Here is a 14,914-nt window from a genome sequence, read left to right on the forward strand (position 1 = left end):
GTATAGGATCTAATGTAATCTAATGGCAATGTGTAAAAAGGTTACGGAATCATCCTCTCCCTGCCTCTATTCCATGGGTAGGCAAACTAAGGCCCGGAGGCCGGATCCGGCCCAATCGCCTTCTAAATCCGGCCTGTGGACGGTTCAGGAATCAGCGTGTTTTTACATGAGTAGAATGTGCCCTTTTATTTAAAATGCATCTCTGTGTTATTTGTGGGGCATAGGAATTTGTTCATTCCCCCCCCCCAAAAAAAGTAGTCTGGCCCCGCACAAGGTCTGAGGTCCAGTGGACTGGCCCACTGCTTAAAAAGTTTGCTGACCCCTGAACTATTCACAACAGAGGCCCTTTTATGAGGCAAGGTGAGGTGGCCAGTTTGTGGGAGTGATTTTGGATCACCAGGCCTCCTGAAGCCCAGAGCATGGGAGCCATGGAGTAAAACCTGGTGGGATATGGACAGAGCATTGTGCCTAGTGGGAGCAGAAGATGCCACCTGGTGTGTCACGATAGAGGGACTCCAGGAATAGAGTATGAAGGACCTAGGTGGGGGGACTGGCAAAACCTCTGAAACCAAGCATAAAAAACCCTGCATACCCCTTATTTCTCACACCTCACCCTCATAATTTAGTCCTTTCCATGGAGGCGTTGGTAAGGAAGCTTAAACCTCTGAAATCTCAGGTCACCACACTGAGACCCAGGAAAACACGAGCTATTAATGATGGCAGAATGAGACCTAGACAGATCTGAACCAGCTGAACAATCCACTGGAAAATTCTCTGGCACAGATGTTATTGAAAAAGATTCAGTGATATGAATATTTGGCCTCATACAGGACCTATGCACATATACCCAGCAAATTGCAGCAGCAATTCCTGATATGGAATTGCGTGTTCCCATAATTGGTGAGTTCTTGTAATTCGTATTGTGTTACAAGCCCACCAGCAAGCCCATACATTTCTATATACCCTATTTTTCATCCTATAGGGCACACCGGCCCATAGGACGCAACCCTTTTTTTGGGGGGGGGGGGGAATGAATAAAAAAAAAATATTTCCCCCCCCCCAGCTGTGGCTGCCGCTCCAAGCCTTGCGCACACCTGCCCAAAGCACGGGGCGCCCTCCGGAAGGCTCCGTGTGCTTCGGGCTGCAGGCTGCCGCCCCAAGCCTCGGGCGCCAGGCGGGACCTCCCGCCGGGCGCGCAAGGCTTGCGGACACTCGCCCGAAGCACGGGGAGCCCCCCGGAGGGCACCCCGTGCTCCAGGCGACAGGCTGCCGCCCCAAGCCTTGCACGCTCGGCGGGACCTCCCGCCAGGCACGCAAGGCTTGCGGAGACTCGCTGGGGCTGCAGGCTGCTGCCCGCAAGCCTTGTGAGCCCGCGGGAACTCCCGCTGGGCTCGCAAGGCTTGCGGATAGCTTCCTGAAGCCTGGAGAGTGAGAGGGGTCGGTGCGCACCGATGCCTCTCACTCTCCAGGCTTCAGTGAAAGCCTGCATTCGCCCCATAGGACACACACACATTTCCCCTTCATTTTTGGAGGGGGAAAAGTGTGTCCTATTGGGCGAAAAATACGGTAGGTGATCACATGGGGGCCACCCAAGCACCAGCAAGCAGCTGTTTAATTTTGATCTGGTAACATCTACGGCAGCTTAACCAGATCATTGAATTATGTGTTTCCCCACTCCACATAATTGGCTGTCGTTGTCAAGGAAATACACAACACTATAACTGCAGGACCCCATAAAGTGGCCCCAGACGTCGGGGGCTCTCAGAACTTCATTTCAAAGACAGACATGCATTCAGTGTTAACATGTATTTCTTGCAACAGGTGATGTAAGATTCAAGGTAGCGCTTCATGATGCAGTCACTGAGTCATGAACTTTGTATTTTAGATAGGATTTCAAAATTCAAGCAAACTGCATGGCATTTTCTACATAAGCATTCCACATAACCATGTTGCTCTCAATTTAAACCTACCTACCTATTTCCAGCCTATCAGACAAGCATTCTGAAATGATGTGTGAGCAAACATTGACTGTACAGTTCATAAACTTAGAACTGTATGTTCATACTTTCAGCATAAAAAAGTGTTAGAAACCTGAAAGGAGGCTTATCCAAAAGAGACATGACATGGAGTCCATGAGATGGTTTGCTGTGGTTTTGAGCAGTGCTGCAGTAATCTGGACAGGCCTCCCAACCTGATCTGTAGTGGCTATTTCAAGTTGAGTGCTTCAGTCTCTTTCGAAAATAGATTCCGAACTGTCTTTAGTCTAGATACGTCTAACGTGCCAACTTCTGAATTGTACATAAATGTGCCATCTTGGCTTTTGCTAAGTGGCCTAGTTTGAATAAAATATTTTCCCATCGCCTTAACCCCAAACTGGAAGGCACGTTTGCTGTCCTGCGTACAAAGAGCCTAATAGTGGTGTTGCCATGTAAATTTATGAGACATTTTCACCACAGAATTGCTTTAAAATGAATGATATTGCTACAGTTTACTGTTTTTCACTTTAAGTACATTTTTCTGACAATATGCCTCCTATTAATCATTTAAGCAAAAGTAGTTCCTTAAAGGAGCTATTCAGAGGCAAGAATCCATGGTTCATTTAATGCTGTCTGGGGGGGGAAAGTCTTGTTGAGTGACATTCTCTGTGGTTATGTGATGTAATATTTATAATATGTCACACAGCTATACATCAAAACAATCATGGCTGTTGTTGCATTTCCATGCAAAATGTTGATTTCTTTTTTTTAAAGGGTCAAGATAGTTTTAGCTCATATTAAGGCAAACCATCATGCCAAAACCAGGAGGAGAATCTTACTTTGAAAAGGTTAATTAAAATAGGTTTTAAAGTGAATATTATTCCGATCTGCATCATATTACTGCAGTGGAACTGAAGTGAATCTCTCTTATCACTTTCTTTTCTCCTGTACAACTAGCATTGAATGTTCTTCATTATTGCAGATGCAGTATTAGTTTCCCCACAAGATATATATTGCACCTGCCATAAAAATAACAAGATTTAAAGACCAAAGATGAAACTAATGAAAACAGGTTCTATAATATGTGACTAAGGGGCAATTCATTGAACCTACCTTTTCAGACGCTTATCTCAAAAGCTCTTATCCGTCCTTTCCAAGCGCCCCTGGAGAAATAGGGAGAGAGAGGCAAGCCCCCTCCTTCCCACCCAAACCTGTGAAACCTGTAGGAGCTGGTGTCAACTATTGGCATTAAGGTATTATTTCTACAATCATTGCTTCTATAAGCACAGCTGCCAGATTGCGAAGCTCCCATATTTCACTGCTTTGAACTGGACTACATTTTGGCCCATACTAAAGTGTACACAGGCTAATGTTTAATCCAGTCGCCTTCATATATTTCTAAGCAAGCTGCATAAACACAATAATATATTTATTTCACAGTAAAAAAAGATAGGGAGTGAATTATTAAGGTGGAACTAAGAGGCTATTCATCTGTAATAGTGTTGCTTGCTGAATAGGAAGCAGAACTTATTTCCTTTGAGTAAAGGTTTTGGAAAGACCTTGGTTGTGGAGATGGGCATTGCTAGATAGATAGATAGATAGATAGATAGATAGATAGACAGACAGACAGACAGACAGACAGACAGACGCAGTCCGGAACCACAGTTTTAATTCCACATTCAGCCACTTGCAAAAAAAAAAAAAAAAAAAAAAAGCAGTGCCACAGCAGTGCTGAAGTCCCTCAGCATGGAAGCAACCTGAGTGTTAAGCCAGTTGTGAGCCAGTGTGGTGTAGTGGTTAAGAGCGGTAGTCTCGTAATCTGGAGAACCGGGTTCGCGTCTCCGCTCCTCCACATGCAGCTGCTGGGTGACCTTGGGCCAGTCACACTTCTTTGAAGTCTCTCAGCCCCACTCTCCTCACAGAGTGTTTGTTGTGGGGGAGAAAGGGAAAGGAGAATGTTAGCCGCTTTGAGACTCCTTAAAGGGAGTGAAAGGCGGGATATCAAATCCAAACTCTGCTTCTTCTTCTTCTTTTTCTTCTTCTTCTTCTAACTGAGCATCAATAACTTTTCTCTTCACATGTGAATCCCTGTTTCTAGCAGCCGTCTGAACCACATGGCATTGGCAAGTAAACTTTACAACACTTTACACAAACTTAAAGGGCTTTTTAGTGTCTTGCCCCAAGGTGGCAGAAAGAGAAATCCAAAATCTTTTCATGCTAAATACACCAATACCCCAGTAAAATTATATCCGAGCCATTCCTGTACTTTTTTAGTTCTCTCCTGTCCCTGCAAAATAGGCATTATATATAGTGAAAAAGTAGAGAATAAATGGTTGTCTAAATCTCGTTGCGCACATTAAAAAAAAACATATCTCAGACTTAAATAATTTTGAATGAAATCTAGGAACAAAACAAAAATGTCAAACAAGAATGGATCATACTGTATTGTGTGTTTGTGTGTGTATATAAATATAAATAACATTATTTTTCAAACTTTCTCCCATTGTACTCAAGGCAATTTGCAATATAAATTAACGGCTTACAGTCTAAGAGGCACATTACAAATGGAAAGTGGTTCACGGAGTAAAATATGATGCCTCTGTTAGAAATTAAATATGCATTTGGAAAGACAGCAACATAACAGCTCTGGATTTTTGTGAAATTAATAAATATATCAATTAATTTGTTTTTTGCATGATTAATAATGCACATGAGTTATTACTATTAATTATGAATAATCAGTTATCGTTTCCTACCAAGTATCATTGTGTAGAAACAACTGCCTGCTTTTTTCGGTTTTAAAACTGTATTCATAATCAAAACATAGTGTGAGGTGATATGCCAGTAGAGAAACATTCCAGTATTGAGAAAAAGTAATGTGACTAGCAAAGCAGCATAAATGGGAAATAACCTCAGCTTCAGTCTCTGCTTTGAAGATCTCCAGAAAGCACAGGCCATGACCTAGAGATCAAAGTCACAGGGAGTCAACACAATAATTGCTGGTTACTTGTCTTGTACCAGCAGCACTTGTTCTGTCTTGGGGGTTTATTGTTTGCAGTAAAAACATGAACCATGCTATTATTGGATTGTGAAAAATTGTCCTGGTCAGAATATACTGAAGTTTAAATATAGGTGGCCTTATTTGTCTTTTAATCAGTAAGATACAAAGTGCCCAAAGCCCAAACACAGTTTTAGAGTTTGTTGTCCCCTTGAAAACTTAGATATGCATGGAGTCCACCCAATGCTTTATTCAGTTCTCTTCTGTCCTGCTTTTTTTGGGCTGCTTTGACTTCTTCCTGTTACATTAATAGTCATTGCTTCTTTCCTTATGTAATTCCACACACACACACACACACACACACACACACAATTGCAGTGCAGCCTAAATTCAAACATTTAGTCCATATACCTGATGGCAATCATATAGAGAGGGGGTGGGGTGGGGGCTCATTTAACACTTAATTTTAATATAAACATTTTATATTAAATGAACAACATGAGCCAAATTTAGACAACATGAGAAGTGAGATACTTCGGCTGGTTTTGTCTGCAACATGGCAGCAGGAGGAGCTGGGAAGGAGCACTGCAGGAACTCTGAGGAGGACACACATTAAACCACAGCTTGATTTAAACTGTGGTTTAATATGACATGCAAAGCAGATCACCAGGGCAGCGGGGATTCAAGTAACCCAGGTCCAGGCACCTGGGTACACCGTGAGGGCTGGGGCCCCAGACTCCTAGCTTTTATATTTTTTATTTATTCTTTTTTTAAAAAAAAAAAAAGTGAGTCAGTTGGACATTTCTGCAGGAAAAGAACAAAATGTGGAGGCAGTTCTAATGCTTCAGCCCTTGTCAGGCAGCACTGTTGCTAAGGGTAAGGTAAAGGGACCCCGACCGTTAGATCCCGTCGCGGACAACTCTGTGGTTGTGGCGCTCATCTCGCTTTACTGGCCGAGGGAGCTGGCAGACCATGGAGGCAGAGCAGAGCGTTCCCATTGTGACTAGTAGCCTTGTTTGGAAAGCTTTCTTGAAAGCATTCGGAGGCAATAGCCCTTAACTGCTGAAAAGCAGTTTATTCATGTTTATTTTGCGGTGTCCCTTAGTTAATATAACTTAGTTAATATAATATATCAATATACCAAAGGATTAGCTTTTCTCCTATGTATAGACGAGAAGCTTATTCATTAACTGGCATGTTTTGGGTTGCTTACAGGCATGTTGGCGTTAATTGCTTTTATCAGATCACTTTCTTGACTTGTTAATTCTCATAAATCCCTGAACATGGTTGGTTCTGCAATAGAAATAGGGGGGGGGGGGACTAAAAAAAGGAGTTTCTACTGAATTTTGCCTAGAGCAAAACTTGAAGGAAATGTATCTAATAGAATTTTATTCTGCTTTATCTTTGAAAGAAATCAAAGCTGTTAATAATCATAAAGTTAATAGCATAAAACCCATAAAATATTCAAAAACAATTGAACGAGAAAAGAAAATAGTGCTGGATAATAAAACAATTCAAATAGGAAGCCAGAGTATAAGAGAAAAGTGAGAAGAAACAAACCTCCATTTTCAGCAGCACAATTCCAGCAACACAGTGGGCCAGTCAACACTTTATGCTAAACCCAACTATGGTTAAGCATGAACATGCAGGCAGTGGTGGCTTGTGGCCATTGAGACTGGTCACTTGTTGCCATTTGCTTCCTGCAAGATTCATCTGAGGCCCTTCTTCGTGTGTCTTCTCCACAAGTGTTCCAGAGGGTGGCTACACGAGAACAAGCCTTTTCGGTGGTGGCTCCCCTCTTGTGGAATGCTCTCCCCAGAGAGGCTCGCTTGGTGCCTGCTAAAAATGTTTCTCTATAACCAGGTCTTCAGCTTGTTAACATTCTGTGGCCTTTTAAATGTGTTTGCGGAAGTGGGTTATTGGTATACTTTTGTTTTTGTTTTAATAATTATGCATTGTGTGTTGTTACTTTGATTTTATATGTTGTAAACCGCTATGTGGTCTTTGGATCAAGGGTGACATACAAATTTAAGAAATAATATTATAATATGCTGTTCATTTAACTAATAATCATCAATAATCATCAGATTCTCCACCAATCTGGTTTTTTTGAGATCTATTATTAGATTTCTAAAACTTTGCAAATCTAATCCTATCTACAGACAATAAATGCAGAATTAGATTTTGAATATTTTGAAGCTTACTATATTTAACAAAATTCAATAAAGCATAATCAACTGAAATTCTGCCAATCCTGTGCATCTGTTTGAAAATATACACACCTTAAATGCCTTGTCAGATTAGCACTGAAACTACAAAAACAGTTTCATCTGTACTAAATACTTAACAAATTGGTGAATGAATTGTTAATCTCTATTGTCATCTCCAGTTATTTAGTGTTGAAATAACATTAAACCTTGATGTGTTTCTTCCTCGTTTTCTGCTGCAGATGTTTTGTACTTCTTTCCAATGGCTTTGTGCACCACCTAATGTTACCACTCCATACCGTATTAAACTGTTTAAAATCCATGCCCTGGGGGGGCCACTAGGTGGCGCATCGGAAGATGGCTGACAATAACATCTCTCCGACCCACACGAGGTAATTTGGAGGCTATGATGGGGGTAATTAGCCTCCTTAACCCCCCCAGGATTATGGGGGGGACGGCCCTTGCCTGCTGTGCCCTATACCACCCCCGAATTTGTGGGGGTGGGGGCACTAGGCACAAAGCCCTCCTGTGGGATTTTCGGCACTCCTCGACGCCGTCCCCGATTCGCGCCGCTGGTTGCAATGATCTTTAAAAGAAATAATTTGGACATGATTAATTGCACATACATCAAGGAAAAAGGGGAGTAAATACTGCTGACAGAAGAGATCTTTGATAACAAGACAACAATAAAATACGAGAAGAACGTCAAGATACGGTAATGACTGAGGGGGGAGGGGGGGAAAAACCTGCCTCTACCTTTTTATGTGATTTAACAAGAATCCCCCTCCCCTAATGAGTCAGAAATTAAGGACTTAAGCTGTGGATTTAAGGCTGTGTGGAGATAAACTTTCGATCCAAAGCAATGTTTCAAGATGAAGCTGGAAAGCTAAGAGTTTTGGAGTGACGCAGTCAGGAAAAAATGCCGTTTGCCATTTTGTGAGGCATTGTGGGAGCTCTTGGGTCTGGGAGGAGAAAGAGAGAAATAGAGTTGTTTACATATCGTGAATCAACTCCTCGGTGGGACTTAAGAGCGACAAATGCCAAAATTTACGATGGATAAAGTGATGTTATCTACGAAGGAGATATATGGAAACCATCTGGACTTAGTGAAGGAACGGGAAATCCACACAGGATTATTACACTTGCTATCGGCTTAAGGAGACTAACAGAAGAGATCGTAAAGGAAAAAGAGAAATTATACGAACAAGATATGATGTGGCAACACCAAGATAAGACTGGATAGAATTATGAACTTTGTTTGGACTGATTGGGACTGATTTGGACATTAACGCAGTAATAAGAAGATGATCTGAATTCCCCTTTGGATCTTGAAGTATGGGTTCCCCCAACAAAATTTAAAAATTTGGCTTTGTAATTCGGAATTTATATGATGTGATTTAATTTGATGTGATTGGCCAGTTAATAAAAATTATTTTTAAAAAATAAAATAAAATCCATGCCCTGGACAATGAAGAAATAATATAGAAGATTCTAGCTAAAAGAAAGAACATGTGTAAAACAACATGCATTTTTCAAACTGTAAAATTTCATCATGACAACCCAGAAATTAACTATCTTGTTCAGATTCAAGATCCACCATTAAAACAACAACAACACGTGTACGTTAAAAGAGAGGGAGAACACAATTCACTCTAAATCGCTGCAATAGCAGCATATCACTCCCAGTTAAACTCCTGCTGTGCTCTAAAAGTCTTCTGAAAACAGTTGGTCTTTAGCTGTCACCTGAAAAGTGGGACAGTCAGATCTGAACCAAGAGAGAGCTCCATAGATGTGGTGCTGTCTTGCTATTTGTAGTGCACACACACCCCCGGCTCATATTCAGTGAGGGTACCACAAGCAGAACTTCCCTCACAGATCTCAAAACTCAGGTTGGCTGGTAATGGAAAAGATGCTGCTTCAAGTAAAGGTAAAGGGACCCCTGACCATTAGGTCCAGTCATGACCGACTCTGGGGTTGCGGCGCTCATCTCGCTTTACTGGCCGAGGGAGCCGGTGTACAGTTTCTGGGTCATGTGGCCAGCATGACTAAGCCGGTTCTGGCGAACCAGAGCAGCGCATGGAAACGCCGTTTACCTTCCCGCCAGAGTGGTACCTGTTTATCTACTTGCACTTTGACATGCTTTCGAACTGCTAGGTTGGCGGGAGCAGGGGCCGAGCAATGGGAGCTCACCCCATCACGGGGATTCGAACCGCTGACCTTCTGATTGGCAAGTCCTAGGCTCTGTGGTTTAACCCACAGCGCCACCCACATCCCGCTTCAAGTATACTTGGTTCCTAAACCATTCAGGACTCTGTGTGCTAGTGTAACACATCATGAAGTGCAGTCTTCAAGAGTAGCTCCACACAGAACACAATCCATGCAGGACATTATTTGAGCATGGACTACTGTAGCCAGGTTATCCAGGTAGAGGAATGGGCAAAGCTGGGCACTTCTTGCCACTCAGGCTGCATGGGCCTTCAGTGACAGAGCAAAATCTAGAAATACCCCCAGCTGTGCACCTATCCCTTAAGGGAAGTGCTACCCTGTGTAGAATAGGCTGCCTGCCTACTTCTCGGACCTAAGAACTACCTATTGCCAGAACCTCTATCTTGCCAGGATTCAGCTTGAGTTTATTCACTTTCATCCTGCTGACCACTGCTCCCAGGCACTGGTCCTGTACTTGCACAGCCTGTCCTGATTCAGATGGTTTAATGTGAAAGCGCTTGGTGGCATAAGACAGGCCCTTGTCTCAACTCAGCCCCTCCAAATTTCCTGTGAAATTTTGCTGCAGATAAAAGTTACTGCACGGCAAATTTGGTGACAGCTAAAGGAAGTATGGAACTTCCTGTAAAAGAAAGAAAGGAAGGAAGGAAGGAAGGAAGGAAGGAAGGAAGGAAGGAAGGAAGAAAGGTGCTTTTCTTACCAAAATTTAATTTTGCTCAAATTTTCTCAGATGTGGAATGTGCTCTCCAATGTGCCAACCCCTTTAAGGTATGAAGTTTCAGCACCCGGCTTATAAACGTTATATTTTGTGCAAGCAAAATCCTCTGAGATTGGCTCAAAGGTGAAAGAGAACCCTAACATTTGAACCTGGACCCAGCAACTCCGACACTTAAGTCATTTTAAAATGTATATCTGTTAAGGTATTACTTCACAATGATCCATCTGTGTGTACATACACACACACACATGCACACCCCAAGTACCCTAGAGCCAATGGCTCAGAAGTAGCTGAATGTTTCACACGCCACTGCAGCCATTTTGTAGAGCTGGCAATAAAGGGGAGCCTGTCACTGAGAAATCCAAATCTGGATAGATAGATAGATGATAGATATAGATAGATAGATGATAGATAGATAGATAGATGATAGATAGATAGATAGATAGATAGATAGATAGATAGATAGATGATAGATAGATGATAGATAGATAGATAGATGATGCCAATGTTATGTCTCTATTACTGACATCTAACCTTCCCCTGACCTGCTGCAAAACAAAACTTCTTGAATTGTCTGGACTCTGTACATAGCCAATTTTCTAAGGGCATTGTAGACTAGAAGAGAGGTTCACAGGCAGAGATAAATGAGTCTTTAAAGACCTTCCTGGGATATCTGTTTTTCCTCTCGCCAGAGCTCATTGCTTTCCTTCAACCACGATGGCAGATAATGACCTTTCCCACATCTACAAAGAATGGGTCAGTTTAATAACACCAGTCTCAGGAATTCTGAAGGGGGTTCAAAGTTATGTCTAAAAATGCAGATCCATCCACCTCCTCAGCCAAAATAAAACATTCTTCTTTTACATTGAATGCAAAATTTAGAAGCATTCTTTCTGATTAAGCAGTGGTCCCTTAACTAGCAATTTTATAAGCTGAAAGCAGTTGCAATATGTCATGCAATTTATAGATCCCTGTGCCTGCCATAAAGTGTTTTATGATGGCTGCATTCTGTGTTATTAGTAGCTGTCTCTTTCTGCAGCGTTTGATAATAGTCTTAAAACACCCAAAATTACTTACCTGCAAGCAACATTCTAGATAGTGTCTGTTGACAGTTTGAATAAGTTTAGTGCCCTTTTGTTGTACTTTACCTTCAAAACAAACTGATTGAACCATCAATAGCTCCTTGGAAGCTGACAGAGGCCTATCATCTGGTTTAACCCTCTGATAGCAGGTTATCTTTGGGAGTTAACCTCCTTGCATTGTTAACTTGAATGTTTTATGTACTATGCAACTTTAGGATACTGCTGTGATAACCTTAGTAACTAAGTCATACATCACAGTAAAGAGTTCTGGAGCGACAAATAACCCTGGATTAAATTTACAAGGCTTGAATTTATATTATAAGGGCACGTGTTCATTCTGGGGCTTTAGGTACCTTTTTCTATATTTTCTAGTAAAGCAGGGTTGTGTTTAGACTGATACTCCATCTTCAAATATTGCTTATTTAAATTCTTTTTTAGTGTTGAAATATAATGTCATTCTTACATAGGTATAGTTATCCACAGATATTGTCTATGGCTAAATTGGCCATGAGGTTAAATGTACTATAGAGGAAGACTGCTGCTACTCCATTTGTATCCTACTTATGTATTCTATTACTTGATTCTTAAAAGCATCTTAAAAACAGCATCTTAAAAAGTAGAGACATCACCTTACCAACAAAAGTCCATATAGTAAAAGCTATGGTTTTCCCAGTAGTGATGTATGGAAGTGAGAGCTGGACCATAAAGAAGGCTGATCGCTGAAGCATTGATGCTTTTGAATTATGGTCTGGAGGAGACTCTTGAGAGTCCCATGGACTGCAAGAAGATCAAACCTATCCATTATTAAGGAAATCAGCCCTGAGTGCTCACTGGAAGGAAGCTGAGGCTCCAATACTTTGGCCACCTCAAGAGAAGACTCCCTGGAAAAGACCCTGATGTTGGGAAAGATGGAGGGCACAAGGAGAAGGGGACGACAGAGGACGAGATGGTTGGATAGTGTTCTCGAAGCTAGCAGCATGAGTTTGACCAAACTGCGGGAGGTAGTGGAAGACAGAAGTGCCTGGCGTGCTCCGGTCCATGGGGTCATGAAGAGTCGGACACGACTAAACGACTAAACAACAACAAATTACTTGATTCTACATGGAAGACACATATATCGGGCTCATTCACATGTCACATTCCCAACTTCATTAAACCATGGTTTACGAACATACGGAGCTACCTTACACTAAAGCTCACCAATGATCCATCTAGCTCAGTATTGCCCCTGCCCTGACTGGCAGTGGCTCTCCAGGGTTTCAATGAGGGGACATTCTCAGCCATACCTGGAGGTGCAGGGAATTAAACATGAGACCTCATGCATGAAAAGCAGGTGCTGTATCACTGAGACAACTCTTCTTCAGAGGCTGGAACAAGGCCTGTTTGCTCCTCCTCTCCCTTCTCCTTGCAAGGCAGCTTCAGCGTGGAGATTGCACTTTGTTTTAGTGCTGTGCTTGCTCCCCAGTTTTTCAAATGGTTTATTCCCCTGCGAAAGAGGCTTCAATTTTTATGCCTCCATTGCAGGGCACTTTAAAATTTCATTGTAAATTTTGTGGGTATGGGTGTTGAGCTTACCTTATCATCATGAGGTGGCTGTGGGTGGTCCTTCCATTTTTATTTCTAGTGCTCATCGGCGGTGGTGGGGAGTCTCTGGCAATTTGGAGGCCCTAATTTGGCATTTAAGATATTTTCTCTTAAGCTACACCCAGCTCCCCACATCTGACATCCTATGTGAGGTGTGGAGCCTTTAAATACATGGCTACAGGAAGCATCAGGGGCCTCAACATTCACTCCTGATGGTTTAATGGCAAGTAGGGTTTGCTGTCACTACTGATTAACTTGAAATCACAAAAAAGTGAAAACACCAGCACCAATAAAACTAAAACAAGCGTAAGAGACATACATAGCAAGCAGGCCACTACTTCCAAACTCTTACAAACAAACAAGCAATCTGCCATCTTACTGTTCTAATAGAAAGTTACTGACTCACACTTGTGTGCATGAAAGGGTTAACCTGAGCCCTGAGCTCAAGTAAGTGGGCATGAGTTCTGGAGGGCACCATGTTGGCTATCCTTGGTCTACAGCAGTCTTTCTCAACCTTGGGTTCCCAGATATTATTGAACTACCAGCTCCCATCATCCCTGACCTCTGGCCATGCCGGCTAGGAATGATGGGAGTTGTAGTCCGACAGCATCTGGGGACGGAAGGTTGAGAAACTCTGTTCTACAGCATATATGGTTCATCACAGGGTGCTTAATGGGGTGTGTGTGTGTCCGTCCATCTGTCCCTATTTCTCTCTGATGAAAGGAATCTGAGTGGCAAGGATTTAATCTGACTGTTCTTCAAAATGGCATCATTATTGTGATGTTTCAGCACTGATGACAGGGTAGCTTTTAATGCCTGCTGCAGATTGCCTTTTATAGTTCATCATCCTCTGCTATACAACATCTGCACTGCGAAGATGATGGGGGAAGGAAGATTTCTGTCATATGATCCATATGGCTCTCATCTCGCGCCCCCCCCCTTCCCCAAGAGGGGGGAGCTGCATGTTCCCTTCCTTTGAGGAACTAATTCTAGAAACGTTAAACAGAAAGGGGTGTGCGGAAACCCCTTTCTGCCGAGACCATTTGGCTACAAATTTAGGCTTTCTTAGATGGAGGCTATACAAGACTGACGTTTAGGGCTTCAGTCCAAAGTTGGCAGGGAGATGAGACAGCACTGCTCGAGTCTGTTGTCATTTTTGTGGCCGCCTGCTTCTTGATGGCATCTTTCACTTGATCATGAAACATTTGCTGATTTTCTAATAGTGATGTTTTCTGCACCTGAATATTAATCTTTTTTCACCCTGCACTTAGATGGGTGTTTTTACTCCTCTTGAGCTTTGCTCTTGACATATTGTTTCCTTCTGTTCATGTCTTTCTTTGAAAGAGCCCCTTGTCCTCTGAGCTTTTCTGCCAGTAATACAAGATGGAAGTATTCTCTTCCAGTGAAAGATAAGGGCCGTCAGAGGCTCACAGGGGGTTGAAAGGGCAGCCAGGGAAGTTGGAGATGTGTTTGAGAATATTTCATTATCCCCAGACATCCAGCTACTCTTAACAAATTGTCTAGCTTTGGACATGTTATGCTTCCTAAAGAGGGCTCTCATTTTTAGTACCATTACTCTTTCATAGAAGTGACTTGGTTGCAGGTTGTTGATGGATTTTAACACATAGCACTAAGCATATTCCATTTCATTAAGATTTTACAAGCCTCAGACAAAGTAAGGTGTGGCCTTTGTCTCTCTTTTTTGTTTTGTCTTGTTGTTGAAAGAATAATTCATAAAAGCATGGCTAACCATCGCTTCTGCAACTGGTGGCAAACTAGTCTCAACTAGTCTGCGCCTTTAAAAAGAAAAAAGAAAAAGGAAAGGGATTTTATTACCTTTCCAGACAACTTACTCCATTGAGTTCAGTCATATAAATGGCAGTCCTTTATATTTTGAACCTGAACATTTTCCGTATAATTTGGACATGTGAGGTTGCCCCTTCAACAAGTCACAGGGCCTCAGTCTGATTACTAAAATGATGGTCTATATAAACTTGGCATTTGTGGGAAATATTATTAATCACCTTTCTGTTTCCTGCCAGGAAAGGATCTGGCGCTTCCTCTCTCCGTCTCCACTAAGTCTGTTTCATATCTGGGTGACTGGCTGTAAATAGCAAGTACTTGAG

At 42.2% G+C, this 14,914-nt stretch overlaps 1 protein-coding gene across 1 annotated transcript in view; it reads left to right on the forward strand.

The window, feature by feature from the left end:
- The window catches only part of LRMDA (leucine rich melanocyte differentiation associated), a 744,858-nt gene that overhangs the window by 411,104 nt on the left and 318,840 nt on the right, over nt 1–14,914 (forward strand).

This window comes from Podarcis cretensis (assembly GCF_951804945.1).
Source record: "Podarcis cretensis genome assembly, chromosome: 5".
NCBI lineage: Eukaryota > Metazoa > Chordata > Lepidosauria > Squamata > Lacertidae > Podarcis > Podarcis cretensis.